Source organism: Mesoplodon densirostris, chromosome 4, assembly GCF_025265405.1.
Source record: "Mesoplodon densirostris isolate mMesDen1 chromosome 4, mMesDen1 primary haplotype, whole genome shotgun sequence".
NCBI classification, from domain to species: Eukaryota; Metazoa; Chordata; class Mammalia; order Artiodactyla; family Ziphiidae; genus Mesoplodon; species Mesoplodon densirostris.
The window spans coordinates 7,889,084-7,904,389 of record NC_082664.1 but is presented as its reverse complement, the minus strand read 5'-3'; positions in this window follow the sequence as shown (position 1 = coordinate 7,904,389).

The following is a 15,306-nucleotide window of genomic DNA, read 5'->3' as shown; positions in this document are numbered from 1 at the left end:
TTGGTAGGAAGCGCCAGATATGGGATGGGGTGAGGTGGGGGCTGGGGGGATGCTTCATTGAGAGGCTACATTTGTGCAAAGACCAGAGGAGGAAAGGACACCATCCAGAACTATCTGGAAAGAGGTCATAGCTGTCCCTATGGCAGAGGCGCTAGAAAGCCAGTGGGGTGGGTCAGAGAGCTGCTTCTCCAGCAGGAAGACCCAAGTGGGAAGAGTCCAGGGAACACGTGCCCATGTGCCCAGTTCCCCATTGTCCAAAATAAGCTCAATAGGCAGCAAGAAAGCCGGAGAACTTTCTGGAATTGCAGCACAAGATGGAGATGCACACCAGGCTTCAAAGAAGTGGCCCATTTATCAGGATAAGGATGGACCAGCAGCAAAGTATGCTTTAAAGCCCTAAGGGTGTTAGAAGCTCCAAGAAGAGAGAAAGTCCATTTGAGAGAAAGAGAATCATTAAACCCCCATCAGGTAGATGTTTTGCATAGGAATAATAACAAGCATTATTTATCAAACACCTACTATACTCTGGGGAAGACACCAGGAATTTCACATATGCTAATCCTTGTAAAGTAGGCACATTGTAAAGGAGGAAGCCACGTCAGAGATGCAGGGAGGAGCCCAAGTTTGCAAGCAAGAAATGTACTGCCATCTTCCAGTCTCCACCTGCTGACTCCAGAAACAGCCCTACTTCCAGCCCCAGCATGTTACCTTGCACCCCTGAGCCCAGGCAATATGTACAAAAAGAGTGTTACTAAACACCAGAGGACAGCGTAATATTAACACACAATGGCTGAGAAAAAGCTAACAAACAACCAAAATGAATTTTGCTTCTGACACAGAGACAAACCCAGGCATTTAACTCAGACACTTTTGTGTGTCCAGGGCACCCCCAGTCCCAGATCCCTTTATTTGTACATCCATGCATCCACAAAGGCATCTTTGAACAGTAGGGCCTAGTGGTTAAGAGCCTTGCAGCTTAAGACTTAATGCCTGGAACTGAATCTGGCTGGGCCATTGTGATTCTCTGTGCCTCAGTTTCCTCATCTCTAAAATGGGGATAATAATAGTATCAACTTCATAAGGATGTTCTGAGAGGGATCAATGAGATTATCTATGTATCAGGCTCAGCACCAGGCCCGGCAAGCTGTAAAAAGTCATGAACCCTTGCTTAACTCATTCACTATTCCATTCACTGTTCACTTAAACATTCTAATAATTCTAACAATTAACCAAGTTTAAGAAAACTCAGACTTGTGAATCCCACTCAACCATATATAAACCATTTAAATTATTTTAGGTTTTCAGCATCCTCTCTCCCATGCCCAACATACACGTGTACACACACACACACATACACACACCTCTCATTCTTATTTCTCTATTCTACTGCCCACGTGGATAGTCTAGGGCATAATCTTTTTCCATTCCATGTCTCACCTGCTCTTCCCTATGGCAAGAGCAGCTCTTCCTATGGCGCAGAGGGCATATGGCATATGGCACCTCCTCCCTATAGACTCCCTTCAACACCCAGGCTCACTTTAGTGTGCTTCGCCCTTCTCTACTAAGTCCTACCCTTCTCTCAGGGCACTGGGGCCCTTCCTAAACCCTGGTATAATTCCATGCTGCTCTTGAGTCTTTATTCCCAGACTCTGAATTCCTGGAGACAATAGTTTATTAAAATTTGCTCTTCGGGTTTTAGGATAATACCTAGAATTTTGCTGGCACTTGGTAAGTACTTATTGGGTAAAATCATCAATTCAAAAGCTGGACATAATTCAAGATAGGTTTGTCTCAGTTGAACCAAAAACCTAATAAAACCCTGTCATCACAAACAATAGACTTTTAGAATTCATCTTCGTCACAACCATAGTCATGTCAATCATCTTTACATTACTACCGCCATCATCTTCATCATTTTACATCATCAGCACCACCATAGTCTCCAACATCTTCATTCCATCACCACCACCACCATTATCTTTACATCACTGTCACCATCATTCTTTAAGTTCCTTGTGACTTCCAGCACTTGGCAAATATTTGAGGAGCTCTTCAAAGTTCCTTTTTGACCAGGGCTTCCAAAGCAGTTTAAGTTTTATTTATTCAGGGGGGGATCATTAATTTTATCCAGTCCGCTAGGAGGCAGGGCTTCAGTTCTGTGGATGAATTGAATTATCTCTCCACTGTTTCAAATTAGTAGAATAAAAGAAGCTGGATGTTGGCTTTGAGTTTTATGTGTTTAGGTATTTCCCCTGAGCAGAACTTCAAGGGAGCTCTAACTCCCATGTCTGTAGCTGCCTAATTTCCTTGCAGAATCTACCATCTATCCTGTGACTCCTCATCATATTAAGTTTGACGGTGCATTAAATTCTGAGCTGTCATGTGCTCCCTACCTGGAGATTAAGCCCGTACTTGTGTTTCAGTTTTGGGAGATGAGTATCTGTAGTCTTTATCTGGGGTCCTTCGGGAAGTGTTTCTCCATAAAAGACCTTGAAGTTCCCTGGGATGTAATGTGGTCCTCTCAATAAATAGTAACACCCTTCCCTCACTGTAAAGTAACTCTGAACCTGAATAATTTGTGGGACATGTGGCTGAGACAGGGATAAGTCAGTCTTGAGGATGACGTTTACAGAAGTCATTGATCTCATCTTGAAGAACACACTTGGCTAACACATCAGAAATCTCTTTACTGGCAATTCACTTTAATGAAAAGCATGGACCTTGGAAATATGTACTTATATATGTATTTTATATGAAGATTTTAAAAAATGTTTAAAAGCATTGCCTATTTGAAAACCTCTTTGTTAAAATATATAATTTCTAATTATAAAAGCCCAGACCTATTCTAAATTAACCAGGTTAGTTAAAGTCAGAGGAATCTTGGGGTGTATTAGTTTATTCTGGCTACTGTAACAAACTATTACAAATCGGGAGGCTTAAAACAGTAGAAATTAATTTTCTCACAGTTCTGGAGGCCAGAAGTCTGAAATCAAGGTGTTGGTAGTGCAGTGCTCCCTCCAAAGTCTCCAGGGGAGCATCTCTTCCTGGCCTCCTCCAGCTTCTGGTGGCTCCTGGTGTTCCTTGGCTTGTGGCTACATCACTCCAGTCTCTGCTTCTGAGGTCACATAGTCTCCCTTTTTTGTCTTAAAACTCCCTCTGCCTTTCTCTTCTAAGGATATATGTGATGGCACTTAGGGTTCACCTGATAATCCAGGATAAACTTCTCTCTATAGCCTAACTTTATCATATGTTTTGCATTATGAGGTGATACGTATGGGCTCTGGGTATTAGATCATGGATATAATTTTATGGGGGCCACCACTCAGCTCATGACATGGGGTAAGTAGGTGTTTGGTGCCAAGATACAACAGGGTTCAAATCAGAATAGCAATTACTAGCTTTGTGGCACAGACATGTTACTCTGGTTTCCTTAGCCTCAGTTTTATTTTCTGTTAAGTGGGGTTAGTAACTTCTAATGCATAAATTATTTCAGAGTAATTCAATGAGGTGATGAGTTTAAGAGCTACTTTTACGTGTAAATCTAGAGCTCAGTGTAAGGGGAGATGTTTAATGTGTGTTAGCATTGATAGTGAATTCACATCCAGAGTGTTTTTACTTCCTTTTTTTCCTGTATGTCAATCTCAGACTCAGTTTCAGCTATGCATGGACCATGCCCTGTTACCTCCTCCAACATCCATCCACACAAACCTCGGTTTCATATCATCTCCTAGGTGGTCATGAACAGCAGGTGGGTAAGCTCTGGGCTATGGAGACTATCTACACATATAACATAAAACCTGGTTTCCCAAGTGCTTCCCGGTACTGCTAAATTTGATTCGACTGAAATCAAAAGCCTGTGAAGAAAGCAGAGCAGACAGGAGAGTGGAAGTTTCAAGAATACTCCCTCTCAGAAAGTAACCACATGCACTAATTGCCCTGTGGAAATGCCATCTCTGAATCCAGGATCTGCCCAGCACTTTGCCGTGGGTGAAGTTCTTCATGACTCTAGAGTAGACTTCCTGGGTTCTAATCCCACCTCTGCCCTTGTTTGTGACCTTGGTCACATCATGTAGTCTCTCAAAGTCTCTTTCATCATTTGTAATGTGGGGATATACTAGTACTTACCTTGCAGAGATGTGGGGATTGCATGTGTTATCGTGTGTAAAATGCTCAGTTAGCATCCTGTTAAACACAATACCTAGACATTCACTCATCCATCCATCCACCCACCATTCCACCCATCCATCCATCCATCCTTCCAATACATATTTGTTGAACTAGGCAATGTTTGAAAGGATGCAGGCAATTTAGAAAGCAAACAAATAAAAACCAGATCATTTCGGAAAATGACAAGTGCTAAGATTAAACACAAATACAGACACAGGATAATGTGCAATTGAGCCTTGAGGTCCTGAATAAAAGGGATTTGGAGAATTTTATGCAGGAGCCATAGGTGACCTTTGCTTATGAATAAGGGGTAAGGACATTTGCTGCTTTATCATGTTTGTGTTAAATATGAAGAAAGTCACCCCAAACTCATTCCCTGTACCCTTAGAGGAAACTCTATGCCTTACTGGTCTCTGCTTTCTCAGGTGTAGAATGTAAGAGCTGTTCTCGATTGCCTACAAAGTGTGATGCCAGAATCACCCTTCACCCCGTCACCTCTCTCTGCAGTGGATTCCAGTTCAGTTCTGTCTGGAGACTTGACTCCACATGAATCTCTGGGATCATTTGGTTCTTACAGGGTGGAGTCAATAGAGAAATGACCCCCAAAGTGTTTATGTCCTAACCATCTTGAACTGTAGATATGTTACCTTACATGGAATAAAGAACTTTGCAGATTATCCTGCATTAGCCAGATGAGTTCAATGTCATCACAAGTACCTTATAAGAGGAAGGCCAGGAGGGTCAGAATCAGAGGAGGTGTGAAGAAGAAAGCAGAACCAGAGATTTGAAGATGTTATGATGCTGGCTTTGGAGAAGGAGGAAGAGGCCATGAGCCAAAGAATGTGGGCAGCCTCTAGAAACTGGAAAGGCAAGGAAATAGATTGTCCCCTAGCGTCTCCAGAATGAATACAGCCCTGCTGACATCTACATTTTGGTCGGTAAGACACATATTGAAATTTTGACCTCCATAATTTTAAGATAATAAGTTTGTGTTGTTTTTAAGCCAGTAAGTGCAAGGCAATTTTTTACAGAAGCCATAGGAAAGTAATGTAGAGAAGGTTTCAGAAGAAGTAGTATATGTTCATAGAATCAGAACCTACTGCCCTCAAGATCCATCCGTATTGTTGCAAATGACAGGATTGCCCTCTTTCTCATAGCTGAATAATCCTCCGTTGCATATGCATGTAGACACCACTTCTTCTTTATCCATTCAACCATGGAAGGACAGCCAGGTTGTTTTTCTAACTTGGCTATTGTAAATAATGATGCAATGAACATGGGAACACAGATATCCCTTTGCGAAACTGATTTAATTTCTTCTAGATATATACCCAGGAATGGAATTGCTGGTTCACATGGTAGTTCTATTTATAGTTTTCTGAGACACCTCTATACGTTTTGTACAGTGTCTGCACCAATTTACACCAGATCCAACAGTGCACAAGGCTTTCCTTTCTCCACATCCTCACCAGCACTTATCTCTTGTCTTTTTGAATACAACCATTCTAACAAGTGTGAGGGGATATACATTATGGTTTTAATTTTCATTTCCCTGATGATTAGTGATGTTGAGCACCTTTTCATGTACTTGTTGGCCATCTGTATGTCTTCTTTGCAAAAATGTCTATTCAGCTTTCTGCCCATTTTTAACCAGATTGTTTGTTTTTCTGCTATTGAGTTGTATGAGTTATTTATATATTTTGAATATTAACTCTGTATGAGGTACATCTTTTGCAAATATTTCCCCCATTCCATAGGTTGCCTTTTCATTGTACTGATTTCTTCTTTTTCTGTGCAGAAGATTTTTCATTATGCTAAGTGAAATAAGTCAGACAGAAAAAGACAAATACTGTATAATATCACTTATATGTGGAATCTAAAACTGTTAAAACTCATAGAAAAAGAGTAGAATAGTGGTTACCAGGGGGTAAGGGAAATGAAGAGATGGTCAAAGAGTACAAACTTCCAGTTATGAGACAAATAAGGTCTGGAGAGAGATATAATGTACAGCATGGTGATTATAGTTAATAATACTGCATTATGTACTTGAAAGCTGCTAAGAGAGTGTACCTTAAATGTTCTCACCACACACAAAAAAGAGTAATTACGTGATGTGATAGAGGTGTTAGCTAATGTTATGGTGGTAATCATTTTTCAATATGTAAGTGTATCAAATCAACACATTGTGCATCTTAAATTTACATAATTTTTATTTCAATTATGTCAGTAAAGCTGGAAAAAATAAAATTAAATAATAAAAAAGAATCTACTGTATGACAAACACTGTGCTGGGCATTTTTTAATATTATGTTATTTATTTTTCAAAACACCTCTATGAAGTCATTTCCATTGTAGAGATGAGATACTGATGCTCAGAGAGGTTAAGTGCTTAGCAAAGGTCACACAGCAGGTGCATGAAGAGAAATGTTGGAATTCTGGAGTGATTCACTCATAACCCACTGATCTCCCACCACCCTTTGGTGCCTGTCTACCTAATTGTCTATCCAATTTAGTGTCATGACTTCCCAGCTGTCAGTCCTCATTTGCCATGCCAGCCACCTCCTTCCCAGCACTGAAGCAGCCAGATCTCTGCTTTACTCACCACAGTTTTGAGCCTACAGCTCAGGAAATAGAATTCTGTGCCTGGTGCCAGTTGGCCTTACTATGTAGCTGCCACGATCTCAATGCCCCGCCACCTACCGGCCACATTCAATAGTCTCTGAACCAAAATGGTGCCTCTGTTACCGAGTCCTGGTCCTTCAGCATCAGCTGTCCCCTTGCAGGACCCTCATCCCTCTCCTTCTCCTTGGCCACATGACAGCCTGGACTTCCTCCCATCTGAGGCAGCCTCTACTGGCCCACTTCATCCCAGGGGCCTCTTGAGAGCCAGGGTGGCTGGTCTCATGTGAACCATTGTGGTCCCCAGTGTGGCTGATATCCACTGAGAGGCAGAACTAACCCCAACTAGAAACTGGGGTTCCAGAGATGGAGAAACCACGATCTGTTGCTTTGTTCTGCCCATAACAGCCTAGGTAATTCTAAGCAGTTTATTTAATCGTTCTAAGCCTCAGTTTCTTTATTTGCAAAATAGTAGCTGTACCTATCTCACCAAGTTATTTTGGGGATTAAATGAGTTAATGCACTGTAAAGCACATAGCCTAGCCCCCAGCAGATAAATAAGCTTTCATTATTTTTGAAATACAACTTTCTATTCTGTTACAAGGTTTTGAGTGTCCTAAAATGCTACGATCCTTGGATATATGGAAGTCACATTTTGAGGGTCCTGGTATATCATTGAAATAGTCAAAATAGAATGAGAATGATAAAAACATTATGACTGGGCTTCTAGTGTTTGTAATCTACTGTGACTATGTCAACTTGTTAACTAGTTGGAAAACTTAAGCACAAAACAATTAACCCTTGAATACTCTGTCAAAATTACCTATGTGTTCTTGAGAAAGTGACTTGATACCTCTGGTTCTGAGGTTTATCAAATGTAAAAGGAATGTGTTGAACCACCTAACTGTGTATGTATCCTTGCAGCTCGAGATTTCAGCTTCCCAAGGAATAGCTGACCTTCTTCAGACTGAATTATCCAGTGTTCCTTCTGAATTTAGAGAGTTTCAACATTTATGTATGAGAAAGACAAGAAATCCTAAAAGACCAATCAATTTTAATTTCAAAAAATGCAGGACTTTACTTCACATGTTGGGATAAGGACATTATGTGTAGTACAGTATTTTACAGAGAAAAGGTGTTAATTGATTTAACTGGGACAAATCTTGTAGAGAAATAGAGGGCTCTTTCAAGGGCAAGGGACCTGTTTTCTTTTATTTTGCGATACGCGGACCTCTCAATGTTGTGGCCTCTCCAATTGCGGAGCACAGGCTCCGGATGCGCAGGCTCAACGGCCATGGCTCACGGGCCCAGCCACTCCGCAGCATGAACCCGTGTCCCCTGCATCGGCAGGCGGACTCTCAACCACTGCGCCACTAGGGAAGCCCTATGATGGCTAATTTTATGTGTCAACTCAGTGGGAACATAGGGTGCTCCAATTAAACATCATTTCTGTGTCTGTTCGTGAGGGTGCTTCCAGAAGAGATTAGCATTTGAATTGGTAGACCGAATGAAGCAGACTGTCTTCACGATGTGAGTAGGCAATGTAAGTGGGCATGATCTCGATCAGTCGAGGCCTGGGGTAGAATGTGGAGGAAGGGGGCATTTGGTTTCTCTGCCTGACAGTTTGAGTGGGATGCCAGTCTTCTGCCCTCAACTGGGACTTAACACCTCTGGTCCCTTGTTCTCAGAACTCTACCATCAGCTTTTCTGGGTGTCCAGCTCATAGGGACTTTTAGCTTCCAATCACACATGGGTCAATTCTATGTAATAACTTGGTTCTATTTCTCTGGAGAACCCTGACTAATGCACCAACCAGTCTTGTGGTATTGGCAAGGCACAGAGCGTCAGTGCTTCTGCTTTCTGAATTCTGCAATGTATAGAACCCAATGGATCCAGAAGATTGTTTTGAGTGAAGAACAAACTGGAGAAAAATGTTTTGTAAGGTTTCTAATGTTAACAAGATTGCATTTGCTGTCATTAAGTTTTTGTTGTTGTCACCTAGTATACTAGAAGAGGATTCACCCTCCAAAAAGAAAGCTAAAATAGTACGAGATGTGGATATTTGATCTGCTAGAATTTTGCATGTGTTCTGAAAACAAGATCTGAGCAACTTAAGCCCTTTCTATAAAGCAACCATGTACCTACTATGTTCATTTTTCATTTCTTTAATGATTTGTTCATTTTTGAAATGGTTGCAATAAAAAATAATATAGTGAATATACAATTAAATATACATGCAGCTAGAATGTTATGACTAGAGGGGGAAATATGAATAATGATTCCAACCTAGAATGACTAAGTCGACTTTCCAATTTGTTCCAAAGCTTTCTGGTGTTCCAGGTAAAGTGGAGGTACAATCAGTCATTCAACTTTCATTGTTGGTGAAGAGGGTTAACACCAATCTCTTGGGGTAAACTGATATATTTTATAGCTGTGAATTCTAAAAGTAATTTTTTAATTAAGTGTTTTATATAATTTTATACTTTGAAATTGAGACATATCACAGCATAGTATTAAATGCACATAATATTATGCCAGTCTTCTTTCAGTTCCAATCCACTATAAACTAGGTTTATGACAGTTAAATACCATTCACTTTTACTCTCAGAAATACAGTTTCCTCGTATGGTAGATAGGCAGTGGGAAGCAGCCGCATAGCACAGGGAGATCAGCTCGGTGCTTTGTGACCGCCTGGAGGGGTGGGATAGGGAGGGTGGGAGGGAGGGAGACACAAGAGGGAAGGGATGTGGGAACAGATGTATATATATGACTGATTCGCTTTGTTATAAAGCAGAAACTAATAAAAAATTTTGAAAAAAAATAATAAAATAAAAATAATAAAAAAAAAGAAATACAGTTTCCTCACCATGTGCAGAGGACTAGAGGCATTTATGGTTAGCATGGTCTCTGGTGCCTTGTAAATTCTCAGTATACAATTGTTGTTATTATTGCTATTTTTATTATCGTTATTTGGAAGGCCAGGAACACTGAATGATGAGGTAGACAATATCCCCTAAACATAATTCCAGCAAATGGACTTCTGGTAGTAGACCAGGTTAGATGATCAGAAGAATGTCTTGACTGAAATACTACCAGATCTGAGGTTAACTAGAAGTTAATAACAGAAAACATAAAACATAATTATAATGATTTTCTGGACTTGATAGAATATAAGGGACATCTCTAAAAACTAAAAACAGACAAACATATGAAAAACATGACTGAGCTGAACTTGAACATGGAACTTGAACAATAAGCAAGTCTCCATTGAAGAATCTAAGTCTAGACCCCAGTACAATGGAGGAGCCCAACCTGAGAGCTATACTCTGGACCAGGAAGCTTATAAGGAGCCAGAAGTAGTACCAGTCTGTAACATCCTCTGATGCTAAGAAAAAGCAAATGAAAATCCTCTCTGGAGATCATAAGTAGGTCTCATACACACACATATACAGAGTTATACATATGATGTAAAATAAGTGTCTGTGAAATATTTAAGAAAATAAAATTAGAAAAAGGATAAAAGTCTATCAAACATGTCTATGAAGAATTGATTAAAAAATAACCAATAATACATTTATAAATAAAATTATTGAATTTCAAACCCCCATGAATGGGTTAAATATTGAATAAGACACAAATGAACTGACAATTTGGGAACCACAATGGTAAATCAGAAGGAATACCCAGAATGTTTGAAAGAGAGGCAAGAAAATTAAAAAAAAAATTGAAAGCAGTTATAGAATACAGAAATTAAGAATACAGAAAATAAAGTGCAGTGTATATCAAGCAAGATTAAACAGAAGAACTTCACACGTAGATACACTGTAAAACTGCAGAACATCAAATAAGATTCTAAAAGCAGAGAGAAAAATATAAACCACCTGACAACAGACTTCTCAATGGAAGTAATGGAGACAAGGAGACAGTGCAGTAACATCTTTCAAGTTTTGAGAGATTGTAGCTTTCAACCAAGAATTGTGTAGCCACAAAAACTATCATTAAAAATAAAAGTAAAATAATATTATTTTATGATAGCTCAAACTTATGGCCATTATACCGCTACAAGGTAATTGTAAAAGATATTCTTCAGGCATATAGAAACACATTTTAGAAGGTAAAATATCTGGGGTCCTTATATTTCTTTTTTGAAGAAGTTTAAGATACTTATTAGCTTTAAACCTTGTTAAGTATAGAGGACAAAAATTTCTGGTGTAGCTATTGAAAATAAAGAAGTTACATATATAAATTTCAAACCAATGGAGAAAAAAAACCCAAACAATTAAACTAACAACAAAATTCCACAATTAATTCCCCTACACTATCCTACCCAGAAAATAAAATTCTAGAAAACTGAGTAAAGAGTCATAGATACAGCATTATTATTAAAGGCATCAAATAAAGGTTATAAAGTAGGATGCGAGGAAAAAGCCCAATGCTATGAATAATCTCAATAAATATAAATGGATTGAATTCCATTAGTAAAAAGTTACTAAATATAAGACTTGTTAAAAAATTAAGTATATGTTATTTACAAAGGTATACCTACCTAACATGACAACATAGAAAGGTAGCAAAATATATAACAGGCAAATACTAACCATATAGAAATTAGAAAAATAGAATTTAAGACAAAAATGATTATTACGTAGAGTGACAGTCTCTATATAATGATTATAAGTGGCAATTCATCAAGATACATCTAGTATGATTTGATTTCAACATTTAACATATTTTCAAAATATATAAAGCAAAACTGATAGAATTACTGGGAAGAACTGACAAGTACACCTTTGTAGTGAGATATTTCAAAATTATTATAGCATTCAGTTACACACACAATCTCTTGGTAAATATTTATTGAACATCCAGATCGTAAATGCTTATGCTCATTTCTTTGTAGCATTAGACTGAAGCTGATGACATAAAATTTAAACCTTGTCAAAGTTAAGAAGCTCTGGGAAGGACTAGCATATGTAGGTCAGCAATGTAGTCTTCCAAGAACTAAGCTGGCTGTAAGGGGCATGTCAGAGGTAGCAGGGTTATGAACACACAGCACATTCCTTAAAGGAACCTCCAAAAGTTCCAGGCTTTTGACAGGAACATAGAAGCATGCCTATCTGATGGTACCTTCTCTGAATACCTAGAAAGTGTCCAGATTCTGAATTAAGGTGAGAGTGTTCAGTTATAAAAGCCTGTTGAGCATCCATGGGGCTGCATTTTGCTGGCGTATTTGAGGGTCCTAAGCAGAACCCTTGTGGATGGAAGGTCCTCATGCCCTCCCTAGAGGGGGTGTGGGTCTCAGCAATCCAGGGGCCCCTTTAAATCGTAGACTATGCATGTACCACAATGTTCATTGCAGCACTATTTACAATAGCCAGGACATGGAAGCAACCTAAGTGTCCATAGACAGATGAATGGATAGAGAAGATGTGGCACATATATACAATGGAATATAACTCAGCCATAAAAAGAAACAAAATTGAGTTATTTGCAGTGAGGTGGATGGACCTAGAGTCTGTCATACAGAGTGAAGTAAGTCAGAAAGAGAAAAACAAATACCATATGCTAACACATATATATGAAATCTTAAAAAAAAATGATTCTGAAGAACTTAAGGACAGGACGGGAATAAAGATGCAGACGTAGGAAATGAATTTGAGGACATGGGGAAGGGGAAGGGTAATCTGGGACAAAGTGAGAGAGTGGCATTGACATATATATGCTACCAAATGCAAAATAGTACGAAGCAGCTGCATAGCACAGGGAGATCAGCTCGGTGCTTTGTGACCACCTAGAGGGGTGGGATAAGGGAGGGTGGGAGGGAGATGCAAGAGGGAGGGGATGTGGGGATATATGTATACATATAGCTGATTCACTTTGTTATACAGCAGAAACTAACACAACATTGTAAAGTAATTATACTCCAATGAAGATGTTTAAAAAAAATCATAGACTATGTTTAATCAACAACAAAGCCATGCTTTCAAACTAGGGGAAAAAAGGTTCAGACATGGATGGCAAGGCCTTTAAAAGAAAAATTGATTTTGAGACCAATGGCCTGAGTTCCAGTTCTGACTCTAGTCCTTAGAAACTTTGTGAAGACTCTTGCCTTAAGCAAGTCAATTAAACCATGAGTTATGATACTTACCTACATCTCCAGTTTGCTTACCTATGTCCCCAAAGCAGGATACAAATGGCAAGGTTTGTCATCCTTGTAATCAAGGAAGACAAGCACACAGGCAACCCTGACTCATTTGTGGAATATGCTCTAAGGAAAGAGTAGAAAATAAGGTTGTCAGACAAAAATCTCAGCCAAGAAAGAACTGCTTTGAATATTGTCAGAATAGCCCAGGTTTGATTCCTGAGGAAGCATGAGGCCTTGTTGGAGGTATTTGGGCAGGGAACAGGATGCTTAAATATCTATGATATCGAGAATGAATTGAAGTGGATATTCATTATTTTGTCAAGTCAGAATAAGACTCTCCGTCTGAGAAATGCTCTTTCAAGTCACAGTGTTCTATTGAAGTTCCCCAAATAGTTTATTTTATTACAAACTGGTCAAGTGACAGAAGCTGAACCAGTCAGTATTCTTCTTGGAAATGTTTTCTAACTTAATCTGAAACAAAGAACTAACATTCTTCTCTAGTGACAACAAAATGTCAATGTGATTCCCAAGTACTCAAGGGCCAGGATGCTCGGTCTTGTCAGTGCACTGCCTTCTTGTCATCTTCTGTTTTATAGCAGTGGAAGTGACATGACAGCCTAGCCTTTCTGTTGGGTCTTTCATGATACTCTGACCCTAACCTTAAGCCCTAAACCTCCTCTATGTATCACCTCAGCTGTTTCTCTCACATCGTCACGTTCGTTCTTCACAACAGATGTATGACTTTGACATTGCTGCTGTAACTTAAAGGTGAGGAGTGCATAGACCAAGGTGATCCAGCTCAAAAGCAGCGATACCCTTTTTCCAACACACCCCACTGCATGCTGCTTGCATCTGTATTTGCCCCTGCGTTAAACCCAGAACAGGTTGTATCTCTAGTTAGTTCCCTGGTTTGGATAGAATTCTAATTCTAGCAATTTACCAATCATGTTGGGGATGGGGAGCATTTGTGTAACATTACCTTAAACACCATTAGCTGGAAAACACACACACACATACACACACACACACACACACATATGTGCGCACACACACATAGAGGCACACACACACACATACATACACACATACATATACACATACATACATACTCACAAACATATGCGCACACATACACACATACAGACACATATACACACATACACACACATATGCACACACACATACGCACACACACATACACACACACAGAGCATGGAGGGCTCTAAAGCCATTTTCCCTTTCTGTTAATGACAGGTGCTTTGAAATCTTATGTTTCACATTGGCAGTTAGGTATTGAGGGAAAAGTCTTTCCTTATTCCATGGAATTAGTGCTGATCAAAAAATGGATTTAATTTTCAAGACAAGGCACTGAAAATCAGGTAGATGAAAAAGCAGGCATTGAAAGCCTGCTTCTCAATGTAGCTTTGGAGTCAGAACTGTTCCTCCTGTCGTTGCTAGAAAAGAAATGTCTGCCCCTGGTCTGTCAGTTTGCACTTTGGCACTTGAAGATTCAAATGTGATCAGATGTGGATGCTTTTCCATAGCTGCATTTTAAAGAACTTGGAATTTTCAGTTTGATTAACACATTGAGAAGATATATATTTTACTTAAAACAAGGATGTCTGATGGGATTTGGGGGGAAAAATTCCAAAAATGAGGCCATACTGGAAATATTAAATACAGATACAGTAGTAAAACATTCAGCTAAAATAGCAATAAAATGGACCTCCGATGGGCCTCTTGAGGAATTAAAAAGAGCAGCTTCATTCTGCGGGTGTGTTCAGAAAGAAATAAATCAACTCCGTGCTGCTGAGTAGAAATAAGACCCGGGTATATCTTTATTTAAGATATGTAGGATGCCAAGTCAGAGAAATGTGGAGGAGAAATACATATTGTTTTTGAAACAGAAACATGAATATGGTTGCAATTTTAATGTTTCTTGCTGGAAAAAGGTCATCTTTGGCGAGGTCGGGGTTTTCTTAAGGTCACTTCACATAGAGATCTCTGCCTTCCTTTGACATTTCATCTTGCAGAGACCTGACTCTTCTGACACATGGTATGGGTGCTTAGCACACCCCATGGCTATTTCTATCAACATCTGTGACTCTTACACGGAGTGGAATATGCACTGATTGGAGACAAAGATCCACAGTCTCTTTGAAACTGTATATTGAATTGAGAGAATGGAGAAAAAGTTTTTATTATCATTTAAAGGGACAGTGATCATATTTCTAAAATAAAAGTACAGCTCCAAATCCCTGGGTGGGGGCAGGATAGGAACAGGATATAAATACAGGAAGTATGATGTTTGCTGTTGCCCTCCACCACGAAAAGTATACTTTAAAAGAAGATGAATTTAATTCATTTCAAAATAC